This window comes from Salvelinus alpinus, chromosome 11, assembly GCF_045679555.1.
Source record: "Salvelinus alpinus chromosome 11, SLU_Salpinus.1, whole genome shotgun sequence".
NCBI lineage: Eukaryota > Metazoa > Chordata > Actinopteri > Salmoniformes > Salmonidae > Salvelinus > Salvelinus alpinus.
Genome location: NC_092096.1, coordinates 47274193 through 47284842, shown reverse-complemented (window position 1 = coordinate 47284842; position 10650 = coordinate 47274193).

Genomic DNA, 10650 nt, shown 5'->3' with positions numbered 1-10650 from the left:
AGAAGAGTGGAAGCTGTTATAGCAGCAAAGGGGGACCAACTCCATATTAATGCCCATAATTTTGGAATGAGCAGGTGTCCACATACTTTCGATCATGTAGTGTATAAACAGTTAATTCTGGAAAGTATTCAGACCCATTCACTTTTTACACATTTTGCTACGTTACAGCCTTATTATAAAATGTATTAAATTGTTGTTTTTCCTCATTAATCTACAAACAATACCCCATAATGACCAACAGGTTTTTGAAAATGTAGCAAACAAATTAAATATAAAAACAGAAATATCAAATTGACATAAGTATTCAGATCCTTTGCTAAGTACTTTGTTGAAGCAACTTTGACAGCGATTACAGCCTTGATTATTTAAAATAATCCATCTTCATTGCGGATCTGTTTGCACAGTTTGCACAATCGGATGAAAAATTGTATTAATTAGTATAATCACCCCTTTTGAGTTTCTTTGCCCATGACAAAAAATATTTCTCCCTCCCAGTCCTTTTTACACCAAACCTCATCTATATTTGTGGAATGAGTTTCCTGTAAACAATAGATATTATATGATTTCTCTTTTTGCCATGTAAACATTTCCTCTTTTTTAGGATCTGCTAAGCCATTACAATTAAAACTTGCTATACTTATTTCCCAACTTACCATAATGGTACCTACGTTTCAATTATACCTACCACAACCAATGTTTGTTAACTTACCATTAAAAAGCACCATGATGATTAAGTGTCCATATAGCTAATAATTTGCACTGTTAAGCACACTGCAACTTTGTAAACCTCCAAATGTCCTAATATTCCCCCCACTAAAACACGCTGCAACTTTGTAAACCTCCAAATGTCCTAATATTCCACCCACTAAAACCCCCCCATATCTAGGTCTGTTGTCACTAAGACCATCAGATCATCTCCCTGACTCATGACGCACCTTTGCGTCCTAAGGCAAACCCTTGGCCGCCAATTGCCGTTGGCCAGAGGGAAATATGGGCAGTCCCATGATAAGATAAATTCACATCGGCGAACAAGGGACGCACTATATAACAGCTTTTAAGTCATAATATACCCGACCTCTACAATTAGGCCATATCATATTAAAACCTCTTCAGAATCTGCCCTTTTTTTAAAAATTTGCCTAAAATGACATACCCAAATCTAACTGCCTGTAGCTCAGGACCTGAAGCAAGAATATGCATATTATTGATACTATTTGAAAGGAAACACTTTGAAGTTAGTGTAAATGTTAAATTAATGTTGGGGAATATAACACATTAAATCTGTTAAAAGATAAAACAAATAAAAAAGCATGCATTTTTTTGTATTTATTTTGTACCGTCATCTTTGAAATGCAAGAGAAAGGCCATAATGTATTATTCCAGCCCAGGTGCAATTTAGATTTTGGCCACTACATAGCAGCCGTGTATGTCCAACGTTTTAGACTGATCCAATGAACCATTGCATTTCTGTTCAAAATCTTGTATCAAGACTGCTCAAATGTGCTTAATTGGTTTATTAATACATTGTCAAGTTCATAACTGTGCAATCTCATCAAACAATAGCATGGTATTATTTTACTGTAATAGCTACTGTAAATAGGACAGTACCGTTATATTAACAAGATTTAAGCTTTCTGCCAATATCAGATATGTCTATGTCCTGGGAAATTTTCTTAAACTAATATTAGCCTACTTTAGCTCTAACCGTCCCGAGGGGGAACCACTGATCCAGTAACTAAAACAACTACCTTGGTATTTCTGATTTACAATCTTCAAATTAAATAAATACAAAATCATAAAGAAAAAAGGTCAGCCTTACCCATCTTCGCCTTACCCTAAATCAAAACCTGATATTATGTCCATATAGTCCAAAGTTCCTTATTGCCTAAATAGAAAAAGGGTAAGTTCATCATTCCCATTCTGCATTACCATAAGTCCAACCTTATTTTAAGTCCACGGTTCCATACTGCATGAATAAAAATACATTTAAAAATTGTTAATGCAAAAAAAATGTTTTGTAAAAAACGAATTAAACCATATTTGTACTGTGTAATACAATGCAAATATGTATCGGGGACTACTTCAAGAGTAGGTAGCTATCACTCACAGCCACATTGTAATCTTTGAGTCCTTGAACATTTGGTTGTTTACCCCGCTCCTCCGCTCTCTCCACTGGCTTCCAGTTGAAGCTCGCATCCGCTACAAGACCATGGTGCTTGCCTACGGAGCTGTGAGGGGAACGGCACCTCCGTACCTTCAGGCTCTGATCAGGCCCTACACCCAAACAAGGGCACTGCGTTCATCCACCTCTGGCCTGCTCGCCTCCCTACCTCTGAGGAAGTACAGTTCCCGCTCAGCCCAGTCAAAACTGTTCGCTGCTCTGGCACCCCAATGGTGGAACAAACTCCCTCACGACGCCAGGTCAGCGGAGTCAATCACCACCTTCCGGAGACACCTGAAACCCCACCTCTTTAAGGAATACCTAGGATAGGATAAAGTAATCCTTCTAACCCCCCCCCCCCTTAAAAGAGTTAGATGCACTATTGTAAAGTGGTTGTTCCACTGGATATCATAAGGTGAATGCACCAATTTGTAAGTCGCTCTGGATAAGAGCGTCTGCTAAATGACTTAAATGTAAATGTAAATATAATTTATTGACCACAAGACGAACATTCTGCTTCTCTGCTCAGAGCCTTTTGAAAGTGGGGTACAGGGCACGTCATATATCCACTATTTCATGAGGAAATTGTTCCTTAATAGAGAATGGAGTGTTCTTATATTCCCTATCCTGATTTAACAAGGCAATTTTAATTTTGTAGTGGGTTAGCATAGCTACGATCGGACGGGGCCTTCCCTCTGCTCTGACACCGAAACGGTGAGCTCTTTGAAAATCAATTGTTTCCACCTGTTCATACGTCATCTTGAGATTACGTTTTGTGAACACCTTGACTTTTTCCTCCGTTGACTGATAGTTTTCATTTTCATCCTCCTTTATTCCTATTATAACAATATTATTTTTCATACTTCTGCGCTTTAGATCAAGTAATTTGAGTTTTATTGTTTTATTATCATACCGTAGCCTCTCTGTAGTGTCTTTTAGGGAGTCCACGGTAGTTTTCAATATCTTATTTTCCGCTTGTATTTCTTCCATCATTTTATTATTGTGATCTATTCCTGTTTTTAAGGCCTCAACCTCCCCCAGTAGCCCAGGCTATAGATCCATCTTTTTTAACTGCTCGCTCATGCGTGTAAGCCATGCTCTATCTTATGGAAACATAGTTATAAAAACGTCCCCCTTCAATGTTACATTTGGAATTTTAGTCGGCGGCTTCCCTCCCGTTTCGCTTGCAGAACTCAAGGAAAGGTCTTCTCTTGTTCACTTCGATGTATCCGTTTCTTTTTCGAGCATATCAAAATGCTGATCAATAAATAGTTCCAGATTCTTTATATTATCCAGAATGTTTGTTTCGTAGTTATCAGCTAATCTTCAATTTTTGTGATTAATTCATGGGACAAGCTGTGCCTACCTCTCAGGTGTTTGTGTGAGTGTGTGTTTATTCTGTACAAGCTTCCTTCTTTTCACTCTGTCAATTAGGTTAGTAATGTGGATTACAATGTTGTTGTTGATCCATCCTCAGTTTTCTCCAATCACAGCCATTAAACTCTGTGACTGTTTAAAGTCACCATTGGCCACATGGTGAAATCCCTGAGCAGTTTCCTTCCTCTCCAGCAACTGAGTTAGGAAGGTTGCACTGATAATACAGTTTTGTATAGAATTGCCATGAAAAAAAAAATACAGTTTTGTATTGAATTGCCATAAAAAAAATGTTTTACCAAAGTGTAACTAATAAGTTCACCATGCTCAAAGGGATATTCAATGTCTGCTTTCTTTTATTTTCCCCCATCTACCAAGAGGTGCCCTTCTTTGCGAGGCATTGGAAAACCTTCCTGGTCTGTGGTTGAATCTGTGTTTGAAATTCATTGCTCGACTGAGGGGCCTTACAGAAAATTTAATATATAGGGTACAGAGATGAGGTAGTCATTCAAAAATGATATTAAACACTATTATTGTACGCAACTTATGTGACCTGTTTAGCACATTTTTAATCCTGAACTTATTTAGGCTTGCCATAACAAAATGGTTGAATACGTACTGACTCCAGACATTTCAGCTTATAATTTTTTATTATTTAACTTTGAAGTTATGGGGTATTGTGTGCAGGCCAGTGACAAAAAAACTACATTTAATCAATTTTAAATTTGGCTGTAACAAAACAAAATATGGAAAAAGTCCAGGGATGTGAATACTTTCTGAAGGCATAGGCATTCCTTTTGTCCAGGTGGGTGAGGACAGTGTGGAGTGCAATAGAGTTTGGGTGATCTGTGGATCTGTTGGGTCGGTATGCAAATTAAGTGGGTCTAGGGTGTTTGGGATAATGGTGTTGATATGAACCCTGACTAGCCTTTCAAAGCATTTCATGGCTATAGATGTGAGTGCTATGAGGAAATAGTCATTTAGGCATGTTACCGTGGCATTATTGGGCACGGGAACTATGGTGGTGGTCTGCATGAAACAAGTTGGTATTACAGACAGGTTGAAAATGTCAGTGAAGACACTTGTAAATTTTGAGTCTGATAAAGCCTCCTACTGACCCCTGGTGGTAAAAATGAAGGATTTACATAATCTTATACTCCTTTTTCTAGTTTATATTTTATTTTATGCACTTTTAGATTATTTTCGTAGGAAAAGTGCTAGTACTACTACTACTCTCTGCTTCCGGACGGCAAGCGGTAATGGTGCATCAAGTTTGACACCAACAGAATCCTGAACAGCTTCTATTCCCATGGCATAAGACTGCTAAATAGCTAACTAAATAGCTAACAAAATGGCTACATGGACTATCTGAGTTGACCTTCATATTTTATTCTTAATTTTGCACTGGCTTTATGCACACTCACAGAGCCCTACACACTACACACACTGATACTCTAACACACATATAAACACTCACTCCATAATTTGCTCACATACACACGTAATATGCACATACATTTATACTGACTCCATATCTACCTCTATCGATCCAGTATCCCTGCACATTGTATGGTACTGGAACTGACCCTGTATATAGTATCCTTACCTACTTTATTGTGGTGTTCATGTTTTTATATATTGTGTTTACGTTCTACCTTGTTATTTTAGTATTACATTGTTATTGATTACTGCATTGTTGGGGTTAGAGCTTGCAAGAAAGGCATTTATTTCACTGTACTTGTGCATGTGACATTAAAACGTGAAACTTGAGTAGTAACTATTTATTACCAAGAGAAGAACAAAAACAAAGGATGAAAATGAAAAGCTATTTGTTGTCTATGATTTGATCGAACATGGCGTCAATCAGTGACAAATCTTTTTTTTTTTTTGTAAAAATACAGAGAACATTTATGACGATTCTTCTGTACTTTGACTTAGGTGGGGTAAGTACATCACTGAAGTAAAAGTTAAGTGGAGAAAGCATCCTTCAGTTTGTTGAACCTGCTCCTCGATCCACACCATTCCACTGACTCTCCTATTCTTGTGAGCCGGATTAATCCTAAAAACAACCAGGTGAGCACACACACACACACACAACTCCTATGGACATATTTTGCCATTGGAAATGTGCTTTTTAAAGAAAATATTCCTGACGTTTGCTGAGATCACATTCATGGTATTTAATGCCAGCTCAAACTTAAATTACCTTTGAAAGTCAAGTGCAGTGCACTTTTCAACGATGCACCTTTGATTGAATACCAGCCTAGGGATCCTTTGAAATCTAGGGGTGGATTGCAGACATCACAACAACAATACATTTTGTCTTTGTTCTTCTGGCTGCCACCAGAAGCCTCCTGTCTGAAGATTAGTTTCAGTGCTCCATCTGTCTGGATGTGTTCCCTGAGCCAGTCACCATCCCATGTGGACACACCTTTCGCAAGAACTGTATCAGTGAAAACTGGGACAGCAGTGACCAGTACAAATGTTCACTGTGTCGGGACTCAAATTGCATGTCAACATAGCATTCAGAGATGTTGTTGATCAATTGAAAGCAAGACACATTGCTCAATACCCAGACCTGGCCCCTGTCCCCACCCTGCCCCCAGGGGGTGTGATGTGTACTGAACAAAAATATAAACCCAACAGGAAACAATTTCAAAGATTTTACAGAGTTACAGTTCATCGAAGGAAATCATTCAATTGAAATAAATTCATTAGGCCCTAATCTATGGATTTCACATGACTGGGCAGGCGCACAGCCATGGGTGAGCCTGGGAGGGCATAGGCCCACCCACTGGGGACCCAGGCCCAACCAATCAGAATTCGTTTTTCCACATAAAAGGGCTTCATTACAAACAGAAATACTCCTCAGGAAAATTTCTGTGATCTTTTATTTCAGCTCATGAAACATGGGACCAACACTTGTCATGTTGTGTTAATATTTTTGTTCAGTGTACTTTGCCTTGCCTTATATTCTCACAATACACTGTGGAGTGATTCGATTGAACACCTTTGGATGGCATTGTTTGTCACTCAAAAGTAGCCGACCAATGGCTGTTTCTAACTGAGTGCTGCTGCAGCCGGTACTGTACTACTGCACCGCCATAGCTCTGCGTGTGATTGATTGAGACTGATCACGTGGACTTCGGAGATCAGTCTGTTTTAATGTATCAGAGTCCTCTGATGAACAAAACACTGTGTCATGACTTTTGTTTATTACATCTAACTTGTCTGAAGACAACCGAAAAAGCATGCCTACCTCTCACAGTGCATCAAAATGATTTGAGCATGAGCACGCAGGGTGAAAACGTAAGTATGCGCTCCCCTATTGGGGCTGCATACTATCAAATCAACATTCTATATGAATATATGAACCTGGTGAAATTCAAAGTATTTTAAGAACTGTTACATTAACCGCTCTTGAATTTCACCAACCTTCTAAAACAAAACATAGAGAGTCTACCAGGCTGAAGGCATAATTCTGAATTCAGCTCAAAGCTACCCATAGGGTTCAGGGCAAGTGAAGGATGGTCCTCAATTGCCCCTATATGCATAGTGCATCTTACACTATATCTACATGTAAAAGGTCAAAAGGTATTTCTGTACTATGTTAAACTTGCACCTTCTGTGGGGATTAACTCAATTAGTCTTTTGACTGGTTTAACTACCTCCCCGCCCTTGTGTGATCCCCTGCCACTGGACTGCTTTATCAGGTGCATTACAGTGGACTGGACTAGGAGCCATGGTGACTAATGGTGGTGCTGGGCATAGATTAGTACTCAATAGAGGGTTTGAAGGAGTCAGCCCCAGGATCTCGGAGGTGCTTTCCAAGTTATTTTCCTCAGGCATGGGAGATTCTTCTGGTCCTGTATTTCCATCTGATGTCCAGAGCTCGGAGAAGTCACTCTACTGCATCTACGTTGACCAAAGGTACTGCAGAATCACTGTCATCGAAGTGCGCTCTAATCATTGATTTCAAATGGCAGGAAGTTCACCTGCAGCAGTAGATTTCTTTGAACACCTTCTCTCTGCCATCGTGGTCTTGGATTCTATACGTGTGAGTTTGTGGATTGACTCAAGTCACTGTGAATATCTCAGGATTCCACTTGTCAGCCAACTTGCGGCGGCCCCTTTCACCCTTGTTGTCGATGAGGACACGATCCCCAATGGACAAGCTGATGCCTCTAACACTCTTATCGTACTCTCCAGCTTGTCGTCTCTGTTGCTCGCTAGTGTGTCTTTAGGCAACACTCATAGCTTCATCCCATTGATCAGAGTCTCTGTATACTGTTGCAATCCACAACAATGGAGTCATCCAAAACATTGCGAAACATCACATCCACTGGTAACCGAGGGGCCCCACCAAACATGAGAAAGAATGGAGTAAAACTGTAGTCTCGTGAACAGCGGCATTTTAGGCAAATGTCAATGACTGCATTTTTTCAGGCCAGCCTTCTTTGGCTTTCAGGGATAGACTGCTGAGCATGCTGCCTAGTCCTGTTGAAGCATTCGTGGGGTGATACGCCATGGTTCTTGACTTTTGGACATCGGAGAGCTTAAGCAGTTCTGATTTTAGCTCGCTCTCGAAGTTCGCACCCTTATCTAGGCATAAATAACAGCATATCGAATGCGTGACCCGGGCTGGCAAATCCTGGATCATTGTTACACTAACTTCCGCGACGCATACAAAGCCCTCCACCGCTTTCCATTCGGCAAATCTGACCACGACTCCATTTTGTTGCTCCCAGCCTATAGACAGAAACTAAAACGTGCTCAGGTCTGTTCAACGCTGGTCCGACCAATCTGATTCCATGCTTCAAGATTGATTCGATCACGTGGACTGGGATATGTTCCGGATAGCGTCGAACAACAACATGGATGTATGCGCTGATTCGGTGAGCGAATTTATTAGCAAGTGCATCGGTGGTGTTGTACCTACTACTATTAAAACCTTCCCCAACCAAAAACCGTGGATTGATGGCAGCATTCGCGCAAAACTGAAAGCACGAACCACTGCTTTTAATCAGGGCAAGGCGACCGGAAACATGACCGAATACAAACAGTGTAGCTATTCCCTCCGCAAGGCAATCAAACAAGCTAAGCGTCAGTATAGAGACAAAGTAGAGCCGCAATTCAATGGCTCAGACACGAGCGGTATGTGGCAGGGTCTACAGTCAATCACGGACTACAAAAAGAAAACCAGCCTAGTCGCGGACCCCAATGTCTTGCTCCCAGACAAACTAAACAGCTTCTTTGCTCGCTTTGAGGACAATACAGTGCCACGACACGGCCCGCTACCAAAACCTGTGGGCTCTCCTTCACCGCAGCAAACGTGAGTAAAACATTTAAACGTGTTAACCCTCGCAAGGCTGCCGGCCCAGACGGCATTCCTAGCCGCATCCTCAGAGCATGTGCAGACCAGCTGGCTAGTGTGTTTACAGACATATTCAATCAATCCCTATCCCAGTCTGCTGTTCCCACATGCTTCAAGAGGGCCACCATTGTTCCTGTTCCCAAGAAAGGTTAGGTAACTGAGCTAAACGACTATCGCCCCACCTCCTCACCTCACCTCCATCATCATGAAGTGCTTTAAGGGTGCATTCACAAGGGTGCATTCTCAGCCCTCTCCTGTACTCCCTGTTCACCCATGACTGCATGGCCATGCACGCCTCCAACTCAATCATCACGTTTGCAGACGACACTACAGTGGTAGGCTTGATTACCAACAACGACGAGACGGCCTACGGGGAGGAGGTGAGGGCCCTCAGAGTGTGGCGTCAGGAAAATAACCTCACACTCAATATCAACAAAACAAAGGAGATGATCGTGGACTTCAGGAAACAGCAGAGGGAACACCCCCCTATCCACATCGACGGGACAGTAGTGGAGAAGGTGGAAAGTTTTATGTTCCTCAGGGTACACATTACGGACAAACTGAAATGTTCCACACACAGAGACAGCGTGGGGAAGAAGGCGCAACAGCGCCTCTTCAACCTCAGGAGGCTGAAGAAATTTGGCTTGTCACCTAAAACACTCACAAACTTTTACAGATGCACAATCATGAGCATCCTGTCGGGCTGTATCACCGCCTGGTATGGCAACTGCTCTGCCCACAACTGTAAGGCTCTCCAGAGGGTAGTGAGGTCTGCAAAACGCATCACCGGGGGCAAACTACCTGCCCTCCATGACACCTACACCACCCGATGTCACAGGAAGGCCAAAATGATCATCAAGGACAACAACCACCCGAGCCACTGCCTGTTCACCCCGCTATCATCCAGAAGGCGAGGTCAGTACAGGTGCATCAAAGCTGGGACCGAGAGACTGAAAAACAGCTTCTATCTCAAGGCCATCAGACTGTTGAACAGCAATCACTAACATTGAGTGGCTGCTGCTGAAGTGATAGCTATACTGTATGTCAGCACCGACTGGGAATGCTCAACTGAGATGCAAACAATCCAGCTTTGTTCCATCATCCAACAGCTGCTTCCTCCTGGTATTGATACTTTGCCTGAACATGAGGAACTTTGAGATCTCCAGCTGCACGACCCTGTGATATAAGATAACCTCTTTCATCTTCAACAAGAAACGGCCCACTAGACGAGACCGATATGCTGTTTCTTCCAAAGTATTGTTACTGATGAAGCAGTGGGACCGCTTGATCCTAAGAGAGGGAGCTCTGCACCGTGTCATTAGGGAGAGCCACACAACTGGATACATTTCCAGTACATCTTAACAGAGGCATTGAGACTCAAAGCAACCTTGCAGAACAACAAGGCCAAGCTAGAACTCTAGCCCAAGCCAGACAGACGTTTTTCTGGCCTGCAATGGAGAGAGACATCAAGGAGTATGTACGATGCTGCCAGAGATGCGTTCTAACAAAGACTCCAGAGCCAGCGGCCAGACCCCGTCAGAGATCATCAATACCTGCTCTCCCATGGAGTTGGTGTGTTTGGATTTTTGGACAGTGGAAGACAGTAAGAAGAACTCAGTTTATGTTCTGGTGGTGACTGACCGCTTCACTAAACTTGCCCAGCAGTGGTCAAGGAGGTTATCTCCTGGGGATATGGAACTCACCAGAAGGCATCTTGGACATCATCATTCACCATTCCAAC